Source organism: Pristiophorus japonicus, chromosome 13 (genome assembly GCF_044704955.1).
Source record: "Pristiophorus japonicus isolate sPriJap1 chromosome 13, sPriJap1.hap1, whole genome shotgun sequence".
NCBI lineage: Eukaryota > Metazoa > Chordata > Chondrichthyes > Pristiophoridae > Pristiophorus > Pristiophorus japonicus.
Window position 1 is genome coordinate 151,069,501 of NC_091989.1, and position 12,196 is coordinate 151,081,696.

The following is a 12,196-nucleotide window of genomic DNA, read 5'->3' on the forward strand; positions in this document are numbered from 1 at the left end:
TTCCACGTTGTTTAAAAATTTCTTCAGAGTTTTAAAAGTTGCTCCAGAAGTTTTAAAAGTTTCTCCTGAATTTTTAAAGAAGTTTTCCCAAGTTGTTTAAAAGTTTCTCCCGAAGTTTTAAATGTTTTCCCAAGTGGTTTAAACGTTTCCCAAGTTGATTAAAAGTTTAAAATGAAAGTCAGTAGTAAGCTACCTCCCTTGGCACTGTTCCATGGGCGCTGCCAAGCCTCAGCAGCTGCACAAAGCCCTGGCTAGACCACACCTGGAGCACTGCGGGGAAGTAAAGGCCAAGTCGTCTCCGAAGGGGGCCCGAACGCCTGGACGCCGCCGGGGGCCCCAACGCCTGGTCGCTGCTGGAGAGGCCTGAAAGCCACCAGGGGCCCGAACGCTTGGTCGCCGCCGGAGAGGCCTGAACACCGCCGGGGGCCCGAACGCCTCGTTTGGGTCGGGCGATAGCAGCTACTAAAAACAGGTGTTAGGCTGGTTGCTTTCTAGTGTCCGTTCAAAGGGCTAATGTGGAGATGGGTATGCCCCTGCAGATCCCAGAAATGCACCAACAATTTTGAGCGTTTGTTATTTGGATTTTCCCCTTCAGGTTTTCCTGTATTTTTTCCTCCCTTTCCGAAGATCAGGTATATTTGGTGTGCCTGCAGTTTACATAAGAACATAAGAAATAGAAGCAGGAACAGGCCATATGGCCCGTCGAGCCTGCTCTGCCATTTAATACGATCATGGTTGATCCGATCATGGACTTAGGTCAACTTCCCTGCCTGCTCCCATAACCCCTTAATCCCTTAACAGTTAGGAAACTGTCTATCTCTGTCTTAAATTTATTCAATGTCCCAGCTACCACAGCTCTCTGAGGCAGCAAATTCCATAGATTTACATCCCTCTGAGAGAAGAAATTCCTCCTCATCTTAGTTTTAAATGGGTGGCCCCTTATTCTAAGATTATGCCCTCTAGTTCTAGTCTTCCCTATCAGTGGAAACATCTTCTCTGCTTCCACCTTGTCAAGCCCCCTCATAATCTTATACATTTCAATAAGATTACCTCTCATTCTTCTGAATTCCAATGAGTAGAGGCCCAACCTACTCAACCTTTCCTCATAAGTCAACCACCTCATCTCTAGAATCAATCTTGTGAACCTTCTCTGAACTGCCTCCAAAGCAAGAATATCCTTTCTTAAATATGGAAACCAAAATTGTACACAGTGTTCCAGGTGTGGCCTCACTGATACCGTGTATAACAGTCACAAGACTTCCCTGCTTTTATACTCCATCCCCTTTGCAATAAAGGCCAAGATTCCTTTGGCCTTCCTGATCACTTGCTGTACCTGCATACTAACTTTTTGTGTTTCGTGCACAAGACCCTCCCAGGTCTCACTGTACTTGCAATTTTTCTCCATTTAAATAATAACTTGCTCTTTCAGTTTTTCTGCCAAAGTATATAACTTCACACTTTCCAACATTATGCTCCATCTGCCAAATTTTTGCCCACTCACTTAGCCTGTCTATGTCCTTTTGCAGGTTTTTTGTGTCGTCCTCACACATTGCTTTTCCTCCCATCTTTGTATCATCAGCAAACTTAGCTATGTTACACTCGGTCCCTTTATCCAAGTCGTTAATATAGATTGTATATAGCTGGGGCACCAGCACTGATCCCTGCAGCACCCCACTAGTTACTGATTGCCAACCCAAGAATGAACCATTTATCCCGACTCTCTGTTTTCTGTTAGTTAGCCAATCCTCTATCCATGCTAATATATTACCCCCAACCCCGTGAACTTTTATCTTGCGCAATAACGTTTTACGTGGCACCTTGTCAAATGCCTTCTGGAAGTCCAAATACACCACATCCACTGGTTCCCCTTTATCCATCCTGCTCATTACATCCTCAAAGAACTCCAGCAAATTTGTCAAACATGATTTCCCTTTCATAAAACCATGCTGACTCTGCTTAATTGAATTATGCTTTTCGAAATGTCCTGCTACTGCTTCCTTAATTATGGACTCCAGCATTTTCCCAACCACAGATGTTAGGCTAACTGGTCTATAGTTTCCTGCTTTTTGTCTGCCTCCTTTTTTAAACAGGGGCGTTACATTTGCAGTTTTCCAATCTGCTGGGACCTCCCCAGAATCCAAGGAATTTTGGTAAATTAGAACCATTGCATTAACTATCCCTGCCGCTACTTCTCTTAAGACCCTAGGATGCAAGCCATCAGGTCCAGAGGATTTATCCTCCTTTAGTCCCATTATCTTACTGAGTACCACCTCCTTAGTGATTGTGATTGTGTCCTCACCCTCTTAGCCCCTTGACTATCCACTGTTGGGATATTTTTAGTGTCCTCTACCGTAAAGACTGATACAAAATATTTGTTTAGAGTTTCTGCCATTGCCATGTTCCCCATCACTAATTCCATCGTCTCGTCTTCTAAGGGACCAACATTTACTTTAGCCACTCTTTTCCTTTTTGTATACCTGTAGAAACTCTTGCTATCTATTTTTATATTTCATGCTTGTTTACTTTCATAGTCTATCTTCCCTTTCTTAATCATTTTTTAGTCATTCTTTGCTGGCTTTGAAAAGCTTCCCAATCTTCTGTCCTCCCACTAGTTTTGGCCACTTTGTATGCCCTTGTTGGTTTGGATACCATCATAACGATTTGGATGAAGGGACCGAGTGTAACATAGCTAAGTTTGTTGACAACACAAAGATGGGAGGAAAAGCAATGTGTGAGGACGACATGAAAAACCTGCAAAAGGACATAGACAGGCTAAGTAAGCGGGCAAAAATTTGGCAGATGGAGTATAATGTTGGAAAGTGTGAGGTTATGCACTTTGGCAGAAAAAAAATAGAAGAGCAAGTTATTATTTAAATGGAGAAAAATTGCAAAGTGCTGCAGTACAGCGAGACCTGGGGGTACTTGTGCATGAAACACAAAAGTTTAGTATGCAGGTACAGCAAATAATTGGATACCATCCTTTATTTCTTTAGTTAGCCATGGATGACTATCCTTTCTTTTACACTCTTTCCTCCTCACTGGAATATATTTTTCTTGAGAGTTATGAAATATCTCCTTAAATGTACACCACTGTTAATCAACCGTCCAACACTTTAATCTATTTTCCCAGTCCACTTTAGCCAACTCTGCCCTCATACCTTTGTAGTTTCCTTTATTTAAGCTTAGTCCGCTGGTTTGAGATTCAACTTTCTCACCCACCATCTGAATTTGAAATTCACCCATGCTATGATCACATTCCAAGGGGATCCTTTATTAGGAGATTGTTTATTAATCCTGTCTCATTACACAGGACCAGATCTAAGATAGCCTGCCTCCTGGTTGGTTCCGTTACATACTGTTCAAGGAACCCGTCCCTTATGCACTCTATGAACTCTTCCTCAAGGCTACCCTGACCAATTTGATTTGTCCAATCAATATGGAGGTTAAAATCACCCATGATTATTGCTGTTCCCTTTTTATAAGTCCCCACTATTTCTTGGTTTATACTCCGACCAACAGAGTTGCTACTGTTTGGGGGCCTATAGACTACGCCCACCAGTGACATTTTCCCCTTATTATTCCTTATCTCCACCCAAACTGTTTCAGCATCCTGATCATTTGAGCCAATATCATTTCTCACTATTGCAGTGATTCCATCCTTTATCAACAGAGCTACCCCATCTCCTTTTCTTTTCTGTCTGTCATTCCAAATTGTCAAATACCCCTGAATGTTTAGTTCCCAGTTTGGTCACCTTGCAACCATGTCTCTGTTATGGCTACCAGATCATACCCATTTGTAACTATTTGTGCTGACAGCTTATCTAATTTGTTACGAATGCTGCATGCATTCAGATAAAGAGCTTTTAAATGTGTTTTCTTACCATTTTCTCCTGCTGTGACCCCAGTTTCTGTTACACTCTTATGTTTATAGATTCTGTCCCTTTCTGTCATGCTCTGGTTTTTGTTTCCCCCAATGCTACCCTGCTCTATTGCCTTCACCTTGTTCTTTGAGCTTTTAAGTTTCTGCTCACCTGAACCCTCCCCCCCACTAATTAGTTTAAAGCTCTCTCTGCAGCCCTAGTTATTCGATTTGCCAGAACCCTCGCCCCAGCACGTTCCAAGTGGACAGAACAGCTCCCTCTTAACCCAGTACTTGTGCCAGTGCCCCAGGAATCAAAACCCATTTCTCCCACACCAGTCTTTGAGCCACAAGTTTAGCTCCCTGATCTTATTTAACCTATGTAAATTTGCTCGTGGCTCGAGTAGTAATGCAGAGATTATTACCTTTATGGTTCTGCTTTTTAATTTGCCCCTAGCTGCTCATAATCCCTTAGCAGAGCCTTCTTGTCTGTCCTATCTATATTGTTGGTACCCACATGGACCACGACAACTGGATCTCCCCCTCCCACTCCAAGTTCCTCTCCAGTCCTGAGGAGATGTCCTTAACCCTGGCACCGGGCAGGCAACGCAGCCTTCGGGATTCACGTTCACGGCTGCAGAGAACTGTATTTATCCCCTATTACTACAATGTTTCTTTTTACTCCTCCCGCTTGAATGGCCTCCTGTACCATAGTGCTGTGGTCAGTTTGCTCATCCTCCCGGCAGTCCCTGCTCTCATCCAGACAGGGAGTAAGAGCCTCGAACCTGTTGGACAAGAGCAAGGGTCGAGGCTCTTCCATCACTGCCTCCTGGATCCCCATACCTTCCTGACTCATTGTCACACTCTCCTGTCCTAGACCGCTAGCCAAATCTGAGTTAGTTAACCTAAGGGCTGTGACTACCCCCTGGAACACAGTGTCCAGGTAGCTCTCCCCCTCCCTGATGTGTCGTAGTGTCTGCAGCTCGGACTCCAGCTCATCAATGCGGAGCCGAAGTTCCTCGAGCTACAGACATTTACCACAGACGTGGCCACTGTGGACCTCAATAGGGTCCACCAGCTCCCACATGTTGCAGCACTGACACATCACCCGTTCTGCCATCTTAATGTATTTAATTAATTAATTATGGGTTTTATTTAGTCCCACCAATGCCACAGAATTCTAACCCTTAGTAAAACACACACTGCTGCTATTTAGAAAACAGTTGATTAAATAATTAAGCAAGAAAAGCAAGAAAGAAGAGAGAACTCACCAGCCAATCGCTTCTCTGCTTTCCTGTGACATCTAATGTAATCGCCCAGTTCCACTTCGTCACAGTCACCAACCTGCTCGCGCTGCTCTCTGGAATATCGAGCCGCTGCCTTAACTTAACAGAGAAAAAAACCCACTCACCAATCAGCTACTTCCCTTGTGCCGACGTCACTTTTAAATTTTGACGTCCCTTTTGAATGTTGCCTGTTGAGCCTTGCCTTTTAAGCCTCCGCCTCAGCTCCCACTGCTGCTCCCACGCAGGTCCCTGCCTCTGTGAAATATCACTTACCTATTTGTAATTTTTTAATTAATCTTCCCCTCTTCTCCGAATTCCCACTCTTTCCAAATTCCAGAATAAAGCACTCTGTTTAACTCCACTTCGTTTAAGACCTCTCTGTGCCAATCACAGTTTAAGTTACAATGCCAACTTCTGGTTTTACTGAGGCAGGACAAGGGATGGGCAGCTAACTCACTCCCAGGAGGAGGATTGGCAGTTTAAGTTACAAAGCCTATGTAATAGACTTATAAATCTTGGCTGTTCTTGCGTCATCATCAGTTGGGGATCATCTGTGTCAGCTTTTTTGAAAGTACTAGTCAGCTGTTGCTGGTATACCTAGGTTGACACGCATGTGCACTGGTGTCACTTTTCTGTTTACCACAATGTACATTCTCATGATATTTGACTGTTCAACTGGTTACCGTTTATGTCAGGATTAACTCTACATTATGGGTCAAGTCCACTGAGAACTGTATCAAGACTGGTTGAGAGAAAGTTCATATACAGTTAGAGAATTCTCAGTGTATTTTTTATTTTTATTTCAAACAAAATGTGAATCTGTACATATGAAATTCCTTTAAGGAAGAAAAACAATGATAATTAATTTGAAAAGCTTTAGAATGATGATTTGTAGTTTCATTAAGCGAGTCCACCATGGGTGAGAATGATATAGGGTGAATTTTAACGTGGGTGAGCATGTGGGATTGGGTGCGGGTGAGAGGTTAAATAGGGAAAAATTCCGAGTGCGTCGGGAAGCCGGTTCCAACCCGCCAACTTCTGGTTTTACTGAGGCAGGACAAGGGATGGGCAGCTAACTCACACTCAGGAGGAGGGTTGGCATTTTAAATATGTTAATGAGGCTGGCAGCCTCTGCTTTAACCTGCTTTGCAGGTTTTACTGAGGGCAGCTGAGTTTCCCAGGCCTCGGGAGTGCTCCCTACACAACTGGAAACCAAGACTGTCAATCAGACTGACCTCTGGCAGGGAACCTATCGGCCAAAAGATGCACGCTGTGGAGCTAAAACTCCACAATATGCAAGGGAACCCAGACTTCCTGGTTTCCTTTCCGAAACTCCACGCCCCCACCTATGTAACCCGCCCCAACAAATGGCCAGACCATCGAGTCTGGACACACTTCTTATGCATTGACAGAGTGCTGTTGATGGCAGAATTGCAGTACTCTCCCACTAGTGCGTTATAATATAAGCAAGAATTTCATACCTCTGACAAAAGCTGCAGTTTTCATGGCTTCTAAGAGTGGAGGCATGGAAAACAATCAGCTCCTTCTCTTGCCCCTCCAGTGAATGCTGGGAAACACAGACATAGTGGAAGGCAGAGAGCTGTGCTCATCGGCCATGGATCTCTACTCAACAACAACAGCTTGCATTTATATAGCATGTTTAACATGGTAAAATGTCCCAAGGCACTTCACAGGAGCAATGCCTTTAATAAAATTAACACCGAGCCATGTACAGAGATGTTCGGACAAGTGAGGAAAAGCTTGGTCAAAGAGGTAGGTTTTATAGATCATCTTAAAGGAGGAAAGAGAGGTAGAGATGCGTTGTGATTTAGGGAGGGAATTCCAGAGCTTGGGGCCTGGACAGCTGGAGCACTAGTCGCCCAAAGCCTTAGCAATAAATGAGAAAAAGTCTACAAGCGTGTCAGTTGAGCAAAGGAAGTATTTTTGGAACAGTTCAAGATGTTCCTTCTTGGGGTGTGTAAAATAAACAAAACATGCAAGTAAGTGGAAAATGTAAAATTAAAACCATCAGAAGTGTCTATGCATCCAACCCTCAGCTTTTATTATCTGTTTTTATTTTAAGTACAAGTTTGTATTGAACCCACAGCTGGGTCTAGCTTTGTGTATCTTTGCACTAGAATGTTATGTGGTGTGCAATTAAAGTTAAAGCAGTATATTTTACTTTTAGTTATTGGCCAGAATGAAAATTAAATGAAGGCCTACCATATGGCAGAATTTTGCTTGCATAAATGGGATCTGAGACTTGGGGAACATAATCCAGTCGCCTTTTCAGTTCTACTAAGGAGCAGATCCACAAAAACTGATGACTTGGAGCTTTAAAATAATTTTATTTTTTATAAGTGGAGATCAGTTGATCAGCATCAAGGGATACACATATATCCAAGTACTTTGGCCCCGAATATCGTGGATCACAGTTATGCCAAAATTGATACTGGTTTCTCCAGACAGGAACATGGGCCACAGTTTCCTCCAGAGCTCATTTCCCTACATCAGAACACAAAACTGGCATAAAACAAACGTAAATGAAGCAACACCAATATGACTAATAGTGAGTGCGCCACTGTCTTTTGTCACAGAAGAATTGTATTCCACCACCATATGTAACCTCATTGCCCAGCAAATCCCTCAATCTACCATCAAGCCAGGGAGTTCAATGAGGAGTGCTTAAGAGCATGCTAGGAGCAGCACCAAGCGTACCTAAAAATGAGGTGCAAACTGGGGAAGTTGCAACACCAGACTACATGCATGTTAAACAGCAGAAGTAGCATGCTATAGACAGAGATAAGCGATCCCACAATTAACGGGTCAGGTCAAAGCTCTGCAGTCCTGCTACATCCAGTCGTGAATGGTGGTGGACAATTAAACAACTAATGGGAGGAGGAGGCTCTATGAACATTCCCATCCTCAATGATGGTGGAGCCCAGCACATGAGTGTACAGACAAGGCTGAAGCATTTGCAACCATCTTCTGCCAGAAGTGCTGATGATCCATATTGGCCTCCTCCTGAGATCCCCACGATCACAGAAGCCAGTCTTCAGCCAATTCGATTCATTCCACGTGATATCAACAAACGGCTGAACACACTGGATACAGCAAAGGCAATAGGCCCTGACAACATCCTGGCTGTTGTGCTGAAGAGTTGCTGTAGAACTAGCCGCGCCTCTAGCTAAGCTGTTCCAGTACAGCTACATCATTGGCATCTACCCGACAATGTGGAAAGCTGCCCAGATATGTCCTGTCCACAAAAAGCAGGACAAATCCAAACTGGCCAATTATTGCCCCATCTCATTCATCAGCAAAGTGTTGGAAGTTGTCTTTGACAACGCTAACAAGCTGCACTTGCTCACCAATAACCTGCTCATTGATGCTCAGTTTGGGTTCCAGCAGGACCACTCGGCTCCAGACCTCATTACAGCCTTTATCCAAACATGGACAAAAGAGCTGAATTCCAGAAGTGAGGTGAGAGTGACTGCCCTTGACACAAGGCAGCATTGGACTGAATGTGGCATAAAGGAGCCGTAGTCAAATTGAAGTCAGTAGGAATCTGGCCGAGGGGGGACGAACTCTCCACTGGCTGGTGTCATACCTAGCACAAAAGAAGATTTTTGGAGGTCAATCATCTCAGCCCCAGGACACTGCTGCAGAAGTGCCTCAGGGCAGTGTCCGAGGCCCAACCATCTTCAGCTGCTTCATCATAAGGTCAGAAGTGGGGATGTTCGCTAATGATTGCATAGTGTTCACTTGCAACTCTTCAGATAATGAAGCAGTCCATGCCCGTATGCAGCAAGACCTGGACAACATTCAGGCTTGAACTGATAAGTGGCCACACAAGTGAAAGGCAATGGTCTAGAACCTCCACTTTTTTTGCATGCTAAATCAAGTGCTCCATGAACTTCCTGGAGCGCTAAAGGATGCAGGCGGGGTGGTAGTGGTGCAGCGCTGCGCAATGTACCGTGCAGTGCTGTCGCGATCCAAGACTCCTTCCCTCCGTTAAAGGGAAGGGCCATTGCTGCAAGCTCTGCATTGAAATGAGTTAGATTGTAGATGATGGTAACTGCGATCCGGCCCGATCAGCCCCAAGCACTCTAGCAGAGTGCCGGACTAATTGATCGTGGCCGAAGAAAATGCGGAAAAATTGCCATTATGCATTTGCAAACCCTTTTTGTTTCCCGTGCCAACATCCGCTTTAACTTGCGTCCCCCCCCCCCCCCCCCCCATGCTCCCAGCCTCCTAAACAATGCCTCCTGCAGCTGTCGCTGTTGTCGCCCAGTGAAATCATGCAGGCTGCGGAACCGAAGTTCGGGTCTAAGGCTCTACCGGGGTGATGCGCAGGACGATGACGTCACGATATTCAAGTGCAGGAAATTGTGGCGTAAGGGGTTACCAGCCTCGCAAACCTCTTGGGCAATTTAGAGGGAGTCGTTTATTTCGCCACACCCGGTCAGTAAGTCATTAGCGACCCGTTATCGCACCCCCCCCGGAGGCAGATTTTTAAAAGTCAGACCTCCATCATCTGCTCTCAGGAACATAGGGCTAGATTTTCCACTTTTTTTGCATGCTTAACACCCACTTAATGCCCATTTTACCGCTGAAATGACGTATAACGCCCAGATAACGCCCATTTAGCCACAAAATGAAAACTGACGGGCATTTTTCGGAAACTTATCGCTGAGCGTTACTTTTCCCATGTGCTTAACGCCAGGAAAAAAATAATACCGCCCGCCCCCTTTTTTTGGGCAGAATCATCAGAATGGGCGAAATCAACGGCCATAATATCGCTCAGTGTTAATTTCCGCACTGATGTAACGCCGAGATTCAATAATACCGCCCACCCACTTTTTTTTGTCGGAAAGAGCATATTTACCAAAACTAACGGCCCTGAGATCGCCCAGCGTCACTTTCACCACCTCGCACACACATCGCCCACAATATCGCTCACCCAGAAAAAGTGGCAGCGTTATGGACGCCATGTTCTATATCATATCGCATCCTTTAAAAGGCTGCTGTGCTTCAACCTCGGGGGAGTTCAGATGTACTCTGGAGATTGTTGGAGTTCATGTGAACATCTCTACAAACATCTTGACTAGACTGTGGCCAATTGGAATTTACTCGGTGTCTTTGTCGGGACATTCCTTATTTGTGTCCAATCGGTGGAAAACAGAGAGCTATTGCAATGGGGCCTGTCCTTTCTCACCCTCTCTTGATGACCAATTACATGCAGCAGACTCGAGATCGCTGAAGGTACACTCCACAGCATTATGTGCCCAATGTATGACGTGCCAGACTGATGAGGAGGACCAGACATTACACCCCCCGCAAGTACAGGGAGAAGCAGTCTTACCTTGACTTGCCCGACACCACCTGCCTTCGCAGACTGCGCTTCCACAAAGAGATTATCACTGAGGTACGCCAGCTGATGAGGGGAGATCTGCAGCCTGCCAGCACCATCAGTACTGCACTGTCTGTCGAGGTCAAAGTCGCCACGGCATTGCCATTCTACACCTCGGGTTCTTTTCAGGCCACAGCTGGTGACATTTGCGGACTTTCTCAGCATGCCACACATTGCTGCATTAGACAGGTCACTGAAGCCCTGTACGCATGCAGGAGAGACTTGATCAACTTCCCTATGACCAGGAACGCACAGAGTGTGAGGGTTCTAGGATTCTCCAGAATTGCAAAATTCCACAAGGTGCAGGAAGCAATAGGCTGTACGCACATCGCGATGCGAGCACCTTTTCAGGATGCAGAGGTTTTCAGGAACCGCAAAGGATTCCACTCCCTGAATGTCCAACTCGTTGTCGACCACCAGCAAATTATACTGGCCGTGAATGCTCAATTTCCGGGCAGCATCCATGATGTTCAGATCCTGCGTGGTTAACAATCAGCTACAAGGTCGATGCTGGATGCTTGGTGATGAAGGATATGGCCTCGCCACCTGTCTAATGACACCCCTGCGTGACACTCATACCGAAGCCGAGAGGCGATACAACGAGAGCCACAGAGCCACTCGCAATATCGTGGAGAAAACCATTGGAGTGCTTAAGCAGCACTTTAGATGCCTGGTCCACTCAGGAGGCGACCTCCAATACCTCCCTGAGCAGGTAGCTCAATTCGTGGTGGTGTGCTCCATGCTGCACAACTTGGCTATCAGGAGGGAACAAGAATTGCCTGATGAGTCTGACTGTCCACCTCACCAGAGAGAGGAAGAGGAAGACGAGGAGGTGGACGCTGACATCAGCCCAGACAATCAGGCTGACGCTGAAGCCATGCCCCCACTCCCCTGTAGACTGCATAAAAGGGCCCGTGGTGGCATGATAGCTGCAAGAGCCTTACGTCAGGAGCTCATCAATGATCGCTTTGCCTGAAAGAACGTTGGTGTTATTTACAAGGCTGACACACTGCTGGGTGTGCAGATGATACATCAATGGTGGGCATCACCTTGGTGACAGTTAAAGTTTAAGTTGATTGAAGTTAAGTGTCATTATACCTTTGATGTTAAGGAATCACCAGCGTGTAACAGTGTAGCTATCTGAGCCAATGTGCAACAAGGTTTTGTTAAATAAAAAACATTTAAACTGAACATTTGTCTGAAATCATCAGTATATCTGTAAAAACCAACCCTCTCGCCGCCCCCCCCCCCCCCACCCCAACCGTTTCTCCTCCCTACCTCTACCTCTACCCCTTCCCCTTCTCCTCCTGACTCCAAGTCGCCTGGCCAAGGAGCTCCTCAGGCGATGCTTTATTGGGTGTGGTGGGGGGGGGACGCGGGGAATGACGGCCGAACTGCTGCTTGGGCGGATAATGGAGAGGACAGTCCCGAGGTGGAAATGTGCTCCGAGCCAGAAGCAAGATTTTACTGCTGGCTCTCGTGTGGTTGGCAATAGGGGTGCAGCACCTTGGGGTCCAGTGCTGCGCTGCAGGACCACTGGGAGCCCTCTGCCACCAGTGTTCCTGGCTACCAGCTCCAGGGCCTCCACCATCCCTTCCATGTTATATCTTATTTGTTGGACAAAAACTCGGTGCCAGCTAT